This window comes from Uloborus diversus, chromosome 1 (assembly GCF_026930045.1).
Source record: "Uloborus diversus isolate 005 chromosome 1, Udiv.v.3.1, whole genome shotgun sequence".
Taxonomy (NCBI): Eukaryota; Metazoa; Arthropoda; class Arachnida; order Araneae; family Uloboridae; genus Uloborus; species Uloborus diversus.
The window spans coordinates 179,496,736-179,509,309 of record NC_072731.1 but is presented as its reverse complement, the minus strand read 5'-3'; positions in this window follow the sequence as shown (position 1 = coordinate 179,509,309).

Genomic DNA, 12,574 nt, shown 5'->3' with positions numbered 1-12,574 from the left:
AGTGCCAATAATACAGAATCCGCAGTTAAATCATTTACAGCTATATAAAGTATGAAATTTAGAAATTTTTTTTTACAAGTATCATTATTTTTTTCGTCAGAAATCTCTTCCATTCTTCTACAACTTTTCAAACAATATATATTTTTGCGTTTTTTACTAGTTTTAAACTTTGTAATTGTTTCTAAAATGGTAAATGACAAAAATATTGCACATGTATTGAATAAATTTCATTAAATTGAGATTTTAAAGATTTTGAATTTTTCAAAAATCTGTGGGTGATAGAATATATTTTCATTGTTGTATTCTTTTTCAGCACCCCCTAAAATATAAAAGTCACCACTTACTTAATGAGGAACAAAAACCTTGTTGACCAGTGTTATTATTTACAATTATTATTGTATGCAATTTTCTTTTAATTTATTAAGTGAGGTGCACCAACCAGTAGCGGTCATGCGCAGGAATTTAAAACAGGAGGTGGGAGTTATGAATTTCCTATCGGTTGATAACTTATGCTACAAATATCAATGAATAAACAATCCAACTCGTTTTACTTTTTCTAAAAACAATGCGGTGAAATAATTTATTGAAAATACTTTCTCTTACACAATGTAGTTTATTTTATTTTGTTATTTATTTAATTTATTCCAGAAATGTTAGTTTTCACAAAATAATAACAATAATAATAACAAATCAATCAATCAATAATTAAATAACTTTAAAAAAGTATAATTGCTGAAGTTTATCAGTTAAATTTAGCAACATATGATGGATTATTGAATTTTTTCACAAACGCAAATACCTGCCGAAATAGAATAAAGGAGTTGGAGTAGTGGCGTACAAGATTTAGGTACGCCCGCTCCCTCCCACACACAAGATATATAATCGAACAATCTTAAAATTGCTACACCAAATTTAAAACTGTACAAAAACACCAAGTGGAAGATTTATTTGAGTATATTTATGATCAATAATTTTATTTTACTTTAAAATGATAAAAATCGTGATTGCGATGAAAAGGCGGAGTTTCGAAAAGCAAGCTTAAGATTCTTTCTTGGATCTATGATTTTCCACTTTTTTTTTTCACTTTTTCACCGAGTTTTGCTATTTTTTTCTTCTAGTGTGTATAAATTTGCATTAATTCTGTCGAAAAAAAGATAAGATTTGCTATTGCGGTCAAGTGTTGATAAACTTCAAAGAGAAAAGAAGCATTGAGAAATACAGAAAAGAAGACAGGGCGCAGCGCCCTCCTAAAACTATCAGAGACAAACTCCTATAATGAAGGCACACAGGAGAGGGAAAAGATGGGTGGGTGTGTTAGTACATATTTCGTTCAGAAAACCTAGAAGTGACATTGATTTAAGAGAAAATATATGTTCAAGAAAAATCATTGTAACTCATGATGCTATTTTTAGTGCGTAATCACCGTACCACGGAAATTGCGGGGGTACTTTTTATACGTCACTGGGCTGGAGCCGTTCAGCTAAGATAAAAATCTTAAAAGCTATTTTATAATGCATTTTTAAGTGGTAAAAATATCTTTACCGGTGCTGTAGTTGGGAAAGAAAAATTTGGGGGATCTTACCTTGGGATTCAGGAGGACTCTCCAAAAGAGAAGGTGGTTTAAAACCCAATTTACACGATATTTGCTTTGTTTTTACAATAAAAAAACTAATATTTCAGGGGACGGCATCCCAGCGTTTCCTTCAGCTGCAGAACTGATTGAAACTTAGAAGAAATATGCCGGAAAAAAAAAAAAACTCTCAAGCTGCGAACATTTTGCATTGTTCTATTTCATTCTTTTTCGCATTTCAAACAGAGAAAAAAAAATGCTTTTGATCAAAAATTGATGCGGAGTTCAGTAAAATTCAAATTATTTTAAATGCAGTTTTTTTTTCTGCTGTTATTACAGATGTAAAGAAAAGTATAGCTTAATATTTATTCATACCTTCACATGCTTCCTTAAAATCGTGGCAGCAGTCTCCCACTTTAAGGCACGCATGGTCACAATAACACGGTCTGTCACTCAAGTCCTCTATGATGGCATTCAGGGGCGCCTCTTGCACAACACAAGTGCTGTCACGACCCGCGCAGCAAAGCCCTGCTCTTAGACAAGAGCCGCCCCCGAATTTTGGTGTAAGATTGATATGACATGCTCCAAAAGCCAGCAGTGAAGCCAACCACAGTAGCAAAATCATTTTTAATCAATTACGAACAGATTTATACCACTTTCAAAGCAATTAAAAAATTATTTGAATTATTAAAATTTAATTAATTTAAATTTTATAAACTTAAGATATTTTAATAATTTACTGTTCACTACTCTTCGCTAAGACGGATTTTGCATTCGTTATTTGTTAAGCACTGCTGGCAGTGGCGAGAACGTATGAGCTGCGCTCGGCCGTGTTGGGTGTATAAAATGCTTCGGTAGTGGGGGTCGAGGTAGGGGTCGAAAGAGGAGGCTGAGAGGAAGAGGGAACGAAGGTTAGGTTAAGGAAAGAAGAGAGAGAGTAAAAACAAGAACCCAGATGATTCGGAAGAAAAAAGAAGTTTCACATTCGAAGCGTCCAATGGTTTCGGTTAAAACTGACGGGCGGGACTAGCGCCAGCAGGATTGCTAGAAAGTGGAATAATCGCTCATTTTGCGACTTTTTTCCTAGGTATCATGTAGAGAAATTTGCAAAGTATTATTCGCGGACGGACGCAGGAGCGTGCCCAGGGGGTTAGGGAGAAGGGGCACCTGTTGGCCCAGGCCCAAACCTCAAGGGGACCCGAGATTTTTAAAATGAGGGGTGAAATATCTGTAGGGACGTAAGGGGGAACAATATGAAGAGGACGCGTAAAAGTCATTTGTGACGGTCCCCAAAATTTCAGTGTGCGCACCTGAACTAATGAAAAGTCAACTAAAGAATAAATAGAAACAGAGATAAATGGGAAGAAAACGCAGTTACGAATATTACATGGAAGCAGGAGCATGTACAGGAGGAGAGAAGGGACAACTGTTGGACCGGGCCTGAGCCTGAAGAGGGCCCAATATTTTTAAAACTAGGGGTGAATTACAAGGGTAAATAGCATAGAGGGCGCCCGGAAAACTCATTTGTGACGGGCCAGAAAATTTCTGTGCATGCCTCCCCCCTGCATGGAAGAACTAAATAAATGACATTGACAAGTAAAGAATCAATGGAATAGTAATTAGGGGTAGTAAAAATAGGAATAGTAATTGATGCAACAAAGCTGAAAAAAGACTTAGATATGATATAAATAGAAAGAAGAGAAGTGATTAAAAAATAGACGCACCATAAGCAGTATTGAAGGAGACGGATGAATAAATTCTTTATTGATTAAGAAATATGATAATAAATGAAAAGAAAAATTGATTGGGGGGTTGGGGTGAGATTGCGACAGTACCGGATCTAGTGGGGACCAAGCCGAGGACCTTGTGCTGGGCGGCAACTTCTGAAAGGAGACAAATGCACCCCATTTCTGTTTTCTTTCTTCGTTGAATCTAGACATACAAACTTAGAAGGTAGATAAGTAAGGCCTGAAATTTCAAGTTTTTGCCCGGATCGGAAAAATCGCAGGCACAGCACTGTGTTAGGAGTTACATGCGATCACAGCTGTTTAATTTCTCAAGAAAATTTGTAGCAGAAAAAAATTGTGTATAGTGGTTAAAGAAAAATCTGTAAAACGATAGAAGTGAAACTTTTATCTCTTCTTCTTTACATTCTGAACTGTCACTTCATTCGCACGTCTTCTCACGCCACGCTCTTGTTCTTTCTGCGTCTAACTTAGACATATTCACAGCAAAATTGTATATTTTACTGAAGAAAATAGATTATAAACAAAGAGAAAACTTAACAATACTCGAAATCCACTTTTTAACTGTTACCAAAAACAATGAAAAATAATAATAATTATAAAGTTAATTTTATTAACGAAAGTTAACTACACTATTTATAGTGTGGTGTTGCCGAAATCCACAAATATATGCTTGCTCAAGTTCAGCCTTGAAATTAATTTGTTAAATTAACAAAGCTAACTTTATAATCATTATTATTTTTCATCGTTTTTTTTACAGCAGTAAAAAAGAGAAAGTCTTTTAACTTTATAATTGCTATTATTTTTTCTTTTTTGGCAACAATTAAAAATGACTACGTCACTTCCGTCACACAAAAAGGTTGCTAGTCAGAGTTTTAAAGCCCTCGAATAAAAGTTTTAATTTTAATAAAAAATAAATTCTAAGTAAATAAATCATGATCGTATCATTTTAAATTGTTTTATGATTAATTAGTTCGAAAATTACCTTTAGAAAAAGAAAAAAAATTACTGCATTTAAAGTTTTTTTCCCCAGTATTTTCTCTTTTCCCTTTGGGAAACATTTGGTAACATTGTATCTCTTGTCATGAAATAAGACCAAGGCCACCATATGAGGAGGGCCTCTGCCCTCCTCATATGGTGGCCTTATCTTATCGTGGCCTCATATGGTGGCCTGCCCTCCTCATATGGTGGTATCTAGAAATGCGACTCGGACTATAAGTGGACCCTAATTGAGAAAAATAATTTAAATTATTTTATGTATTCACTATTAATTGAGGAAGTTAATCCGAGAGGAAGATTTTAACAAGCAAATCAGATTTAAGACGGAATAAAAATGAACCTGTTAGCGATTTTTTCACAATTTGATTTTGTACCTCCTTTAATTCAACTTAAGTACAAATGCGACATATTTATTTAGTGATAAGGACAAGACGAATATTTTATGCCTTTAAAGTTTCATATTTTAGTATGTACCCATAATGGAATGGACTTAAGTATATCGCTGAAAATCTTTAGTCAAACTCCTATCTCGTTGCGACTTCTCATTAAACGAAGATACGCAGCTCCAGTTTTCTTTAATCGACGCATGCTTTTTGTCTCTACACTCTCTATTTTCAGCTAATTTACAATCATAAAACTTTTTCATACGATGAGTGCAAGTGAATATGAAAATAATAATAATAATAATAATAATAATAATAATAATAATAAACTGTCACAATGGTTGGTAGGGTAATGTGGGGCAAAGTGAAATGGCTAAGATGACTGAGCTTTTTCAAAAACGAACAAATCGGAAAATTGTTTTGAAAATTACAGTACAAAAAGAAAGAACATTGTTAAAACCTTCATTGAAACATTATTTTTAATTTTGGGCTGTAATTTCTAGCCTCCACAAAAAGTGGAAAATTGTCACGTTTTGTTCATGGGGTAAAGTGAAAAATGAAATATTTTTCGAATGAAATATTTTCTATTTGATAATAAAAAGTATTTTTAATCAAATGAATGTGTAAATGAAATCTTGAATGAATAAATGAGAAGATAATAGAAGAATAAACGAATAATTAAGTTTATTCATTAATATATGAAGAACATTAAATAAGTGAGTGAATGAATAAGAAAATAAGTGAATGAATAAATATATAAGTGAATTACTAAATGAAGGAATGCAAATGAATTAAGTAACAAATGAATACGTAAGTGTTTTAGTAAATGATTGAGTGAGTAAACGAAATAAGCTATTTCACTTTGTCCCATTCATTTTACACCGCATGTACTCGACTACTTGAAACAAATATTTAAAATACAAATAAGCTGAATGTTAACTAAATAAATATTGCACCGCATATTAAAAGGTCACAATTAATGTTCAAAATGTTAATAACAAGAACTTTACAATTTTATAATATCAAAAACAATTTTTGACTTACAACAAGTATTACAATAAGAGTATCAATTTTTGAAAATTGCCTGTATTGTCTTACGCTTTAATCTTCGGCGATATTTTTTTCCTGGCTGGAATAGACTGCATGTGCAACTACATTGTTAAAATATTACCAGATAGGAGGCGCTAAACGCAGAGTAATTATTTCACTTTTTCACTCTGCCCCACATTTCCCTACTAATATTTTATTTTTGAAAATTTCAAAAAAAAAAAAAAAAAAAAGTGATTAAAGATTAAAGTAGAATTACCGCTTTTAAAGGTCCACCGCTCTTGGCAACTGCATACTCTGACTATTAAGAAATTCACCTTTGTTTCCAGTAAAGATTCATGAACTTTTCGTTAACTTTGGTGGAACTTAGATTCAATCTGTAGGATCTTGATTTCTAACAAATCATATATTTAATTTATTCTCTCTATTTCAATTTAAGCCAATGCAAATCTCATCCATCAATCATCTATTGTAATATTTTGAAAGCTTTCCAAAACCACAATATATCTACTGAATACCGAAAATTCAACGCCCTTCCAAGCTGTCTTTTGTCATCAACTTCGATGCAGTGGAAGATAAAACCAACCGAGCAAATCTATTACAGCTGCAATTTGAAATTTTGAGACTAATTCCTTTCGAAATTCGTCATTTCAACGGCGTTGCCCTGAGTTGGGTCAACACACTTACGCAACAATGATGTGACATGCCCCAGGAAATTCCACACCAGATAAGGGATCAGGGGTTCGAAATGGGTCCCACTTTCATCGATTCCTTTGTCTGGTAATTCTTGGCATTTCCACTTTTGTATCTTTTTGTGGTATCTCGGAAGAAAAAAAAAAAGGATGATATCACTTGTTGGAGTTAGTGTATGAATTAAGCGGATATTTTGAAGAGATTTTTGAAACAGGATTTTGAAATTGCAAAATGAAAATAAAATTTTAAAACTTCAATGACTGCCTTCACAAATAAACGAAATAACATTTAATCGGTACCAAAAAATATTGAAACTTTTTTGTTTTCTCTAGATTAGATTTCAAAATAAATAAATAAATAAGTAAAGCAACATATAAGTTGACGCAAAAGTAGTATCAATATTTTAGTTCTTTTAGATTACGGATTAAACCTCATTTTGTGTTTCTTTAGTACTTTTTACAATTCGTCAACTCAAAATTGTATGCATCGAATTCATGAAATAGTTTTCTTTTATGTAGAAAATCCGAATCGCCAGAATCGAATCTAAGTCATAATTTATGTCATGTAGAGGGTCCGACAAACCCTGGGAGCCAGGTCACCTGGGAGGCTACAAAAATCCCTTAGCGTCAAATTCTTTCAGTACCAGAATCTTTCAAAGGTCAAATTTCAGAGTTTTCCCATAAACTCCGGGAACTAATTTGAACCGGATCCTATTTTCCTGAATCCTTAGATTTTGCAATTTATGTCGGTCTGTGGCCATAACTAATAAAATATTCGTAGATAAAAGTTAAACTAGAGAAATAAAAAGATGATATTTAGTTTTAGATGCAGAAAATAATTATAGGAAGGTGAAATGAGCATGTGCCTAAGTACCAGTAACTGATTCCAATAAAGAGAAAGAGAGAGAGAGAGAGAAAGAGAGATAAAGAAAAAAACTTATCCCATCTCAACTTCAAGTACACTGAAACCTAACATTTAAGGTGTCACTTCCGATTAGCTTCATAAAGTTTTAATGACTCTGTATCCAGCTTGAAAGAAGCGTGTACTTGAACTATCTTTTGACAGTTCTCTTGGTCATTATTAATTGGTACATCCGCTCGAACTTATGTTCCGAAAAGGAAACGTTCCAGATGGAGTTAAATTCCATCAAAGGTTGTTTTCTTTTTCAGAAATTCGTTTTTTTTTTTTCTTTTCTTTCTTTCTTTTTTTTTTTTTTTTTTGTTTGTAAACGCAATTTTTTCAGCAAAATCGGAATTTCAAAGCCTTAATAATGAGAAATGTAAGCATTTAATTTTGAGCCAACGGCAATTACAGACCAACGGTCACCATACTTTGAAGATGGCACTGTAAAAAATGGTATTTTCCAACGATTAATGATCGTACATTTTCCACTCAAGCCGAAGTCTAAATGCGGAAGAAGTGATCTTAACTACTTTTAATAATAGGTGTATAATTTGTGTGGAATATTACAAAAAACATATGGTGATGAATTTTACTTTATCTGCTATTTTTGCTGGGCAACTGAGATGTTTCGATCTACTCCGCACCTATTGCATTCTGGGGTAAAAGTAAATCACTAACCATAGCGGTCATTCCAAGCTCGTTAGCTTGCGAGATCGAGATTTTCGCTCACGTGATCGGTTGCGACGTAGAAATGTTACAAAGTAGTATTCTAATCTACTCGAACTTAGCTTGCGGCTTGGTTCGAGTATTGTTGCTGCAGAACAGCTTAAGCCTCTTCCAAACTGATTGTGACCTCATTTGGAGTACAGTCGGATTACGCGAGGGATGCGTTCCAAGACCCCTCGTGCAAGTCGGAATTTCGCGTTGTGGAACTTCGTATGTTTAAAATTTTTGTAAGCATACCCAATTATTTCAGACCTGTGTTAACACCCCTCAAATTGTTTCAAACCATTTCTTAACTATATATTACCGTATTTTTTTATTAAGAACTGACTTTTTACTGTATTTTTAAAGAAGCGTTACTATTTAACATGATTATTCTGTTATGAAGCACAAAATCAGTGATCAATAAGATACATGTACTTAAACAGTAGGGTACTTACAGAAAGAACATTACTACATTATAATAGCACTGAACAGTAGATATCGTAATTTTAATTATAATTTTAACAAATATGAAGTTTATGCAGTGTGGGAACACCACTATTTTCGGCTTTGCTTCCATTTTCATGATGTTTGTTTTTAGCTCAGACACTACTCTGCGAGCTTCATTATTAAAACTAAATTCTGAGCTTTTGCGGATTTCCTTTTCTTGAACTTTAATTGTACGTATCGAAGATTAACTCATACGTAATTGTCGTGCTACCTTCGAGGTACTTAATAATTTTTCAAGCATCGAGAATCTTTACCTTTTCTTACATTGTCAGAAACTTTCTGTTTTTCTTTCCACTTTTGAAAACTTTAGATGAAAGTCCTCATTTGTGAATCATTTTGCTTTATCCACGTTTTTAAGGAGGAAAAAAGAAAACGTTAAGAATCGGAGCGGTAATTTGTATTAACTAAAGCAAAGCGTCGTTTAGACTAATACAGTGGGTGATTAACTACACAGTGTGTGAGACTAATACAGTGTGTGATACAGTTAGACTAATACTTCCGCTGTCAATGATACTAAAGGGATGAAAGTCCATTCACGAAAACAATATTTAGTGTCAACGAAGCCCGTTCTAATGCTCAGCCGCTCCTTAACAAAAAATTTCATGTTACAAGCGAGTAACTTGCGTCAGCAATAAAAAATTCATTACTCATGAAAAACTCGCGTTATAGACATTTCGCGCAAGTCGTATCGCGTGGTAGCAGGATCCGACTGTTCAGTTTTGGTCTCCTTATCTTAAGAAAGATATTAATGTATTGGAAAAGGTTCAAAGGCGGGCTACAAAGCTAATAAATGGATTTTCTCATTTAGACTACAGTTCCAGGCTTAGAATGCTAAAAATGTGCAGTCTTGAGCAAAGAAGAGACCGAGAGGACATGATTCAGTTGTTTAAATTTATTAAAATGAAAGATGTTACGGGGCTAAAGTTTAGCACTGAAAACAGGATAAGGGGTCATTGTTTTAAGCTATTTAAATCTCAGGCTAACATGGATATTAGGAAATTTTTTTATTTTAGTAGGGTAGTGGAACCTTGGAACAGCTTACCGGAAGAGGTGGTAATGAGCAAGGGAGTAGATAGTTTTAAGAGGGCCATTGATCTTCACTAAGGATTGTAAATTGACTAGGACCGGCCTAGCTGGGCCCAGAGCCTGTTGCTGGTCGTCACTTTTGTATTTGTATATCACAGTAATCTGTTTACATTGGTCTCGTAGGGAGGGGAGTCAGTTTCTATATACCACCTTGTCTCTGGGGTAAATGATAATTGATTTCGCACGCATTCGCGAACAAAAAGTCATACTGTCACATTCTCCATACATAGTTACTCTTTAAGAGTAGTGACTGGTAGTTCTGAGGGATTTTTTGGTTCAAATGCAAACAAAAAAAACTTCATCTCTCGATTCATGCAGAAGGAATGATAAGGATCTAAAGTTAAAACATTGAAAATTCACCCCTGATTTTTTTTTCTTTTTTTCATTTATGCATATTTATTTATCTGAATTAGTTCACGATGAATGAACTTTTATCGAAATACAGATAAGATACTGAACAAAAATAACCAAAAAATTTTATCATGTTTTTTTAGAATTTGATTCAACGATCGGTTACTCTTCGTAAAGAAAATAAACTTTCAGTGGATATTTTACATCTAATTTTACTGAGGTCAAAATATTGGCTAGTTGCGGATGATCTACATCTCAAACTTCGAAACATAAATACAAAAATAATTTGCGTAGGAAGAAAAATTTTAAGTTAGAACGCAGACATTGAATATGACTACAGCTAGTTGTTTGTTTATTAGTCATTATGAACTTAGCTTTGCTTCTTTATACTTGTGGTTGTGGTTTAACATTAATCAAATTTTACGACGCACTTAAATGTCATGCAGATAAAATGGTTGCGTATGATTATTAACTATTCAAAAAATATTTTTACGTGTGTAAATACATGCTTCCTCTTCAGTTTACATCAAAACAAGATGGCCATCTAAAATTAAATGTTTACTTAGTAAATTCTGTTGAAGTATTTTTGATAACGAGTTCTTTTCTAAAAGCATTCATTATTTTTTTTTTTTTTAACGAATGTTGAGAAATAGTAGTCTGATGATGTTTTTTAAACAATTTGAGATCAGATTTAACCCTCTAAGACTATGGGGCTTAAGTGTCCCCTAAGCTCAAAACTTATCTCTAAAATTATCGAACACAAATAATTTATAAATTACATTTTTTCTAAATGTTGGATCAGCATCAGAATTTATACATTTGAAAAAAAAAAATTGTTTAAATTTTTTTAAATTTATGTATTTAATTATTTTATTATTTATTAATATCAATTATTTTATTTCTTATTATTTATTTTTTATTATTTTATTAAAAATTATTATTTTATTACTTATTTATTTATTTTATTTTTATTTATTTTTTAAAATTTGTTTATTTATTTGAAAACGTCGCAAATAAATACACCTACAAACATTACTGTCTACTTTTGTTCAAGATTGCTTTTTAATTGATGATTAAATGTGAGTACTGTCATTAATTATTCAAATATCTCCGAGTTTAAGTATAAATTGATCAAATTTTTGAGAGAAAAAAAAGTTTTGCATTTGTTATGAACCATTCAGAGGTGAATTGGTGCTGAAATGAAATAAATTTTAACTGAACCAAAAAATCCACCATGGACCTTCATGGTAAAAGACTTCTTTGTGCTGTTACCGGTAGCTTTGTTTCGGCTTTCCACAATATACACGCAGCTCTTTCTCCAGTGCATTCAAAATTTCCTCTTCTTAGCCCAAATGGCTACCAACTAGCCCCATCTACTTTGGGCAATTAATACCAAAAAAAAAAAAAAAAAAAAAAACCTTCATAGTTTTTCATTCTTTTACAGCAAACTGCGCTTCATTTCATCTGTTTGTCTTTTTGTTATCGATGTTTAAAGTCGTGAAGACATTTCTTGGTCGCGCTGAGATTTTGCCCTTTTTATTGGCAAGCATCAAGTTCGAGTACTCTTGTTGACTAAAAGGTAATATGATTTCATTTGAATTTTTTTTTTTTTTTTTGGTAAATGAAACACCTAAGAAATGATTAGTTTGTAGGAGAGTACGTAAATTCATATTTCAAGTACTGAATACTCTGGTAGGACTTCTGAGGTTCACACATTTTAAGTTAGAAAATTTGCCAGAGCTTAAATATTTTTTCAACAGATTTACAGATGGTGATAAAATAACAGCTGTACTGACAGGTTTTTGTCACTATTCACGACTATTGATTATTTTTCGCACAAAATATAATAACAACAACAACTACTACTACTACAGCACTACAGCAGCAGCAACAGTGGGGTAACGGCACCAGTCACAGACATGCATAAGACATCGCTCTCAGGTTAACTCAATTTTCTAAGGCTTTTAATGTATTTAAACTTTTAAAACTATTTTTCTCTCATACAACAACATTTCATCTCACGTTTGGCTGTTTCTAGATCCTCTGCATTAGTTAATACTATTTTTATTTGCTCAATTTCGAAAAAAGGTCCGAATCCCTGTAACAGACACCGAAAAATCTGATGATGTCCAGCAACAGACAGGATGAGGAAAGAATAAATAATAGAAAAAAAATCCTTTTTCTCTTCAAAATGTGCAAAAGGTCTTTATTTTTAGAACTAAAGTCTAATTATATTCAAATGAACATGAAACACCAGCAGACCTTTTGGTAGCTGTTCATAACCTTCCACCACTGCTTGTAAATACTAGCTGGCTCCTAAATTCACTCTGATAACACTAGATGTCTGCACCGTATTTATGGGCACAGTAATATCAGTTTTACCCGACTAAAAGGTTTATTATTTAAATCCAAACCTATGACTGTTTGTTACTGGACCCTTGTCTGTTACTGGTGACCTTACTCTAATTTCTGAAGCTATCCCGACCTTTTATAAATTTGATCACTTACACTTACCAACGAAAACGCATTTGGCTATCTACTAATAGCAAGACCGCCAAGTGCACCGCATTACCTTCAAACGC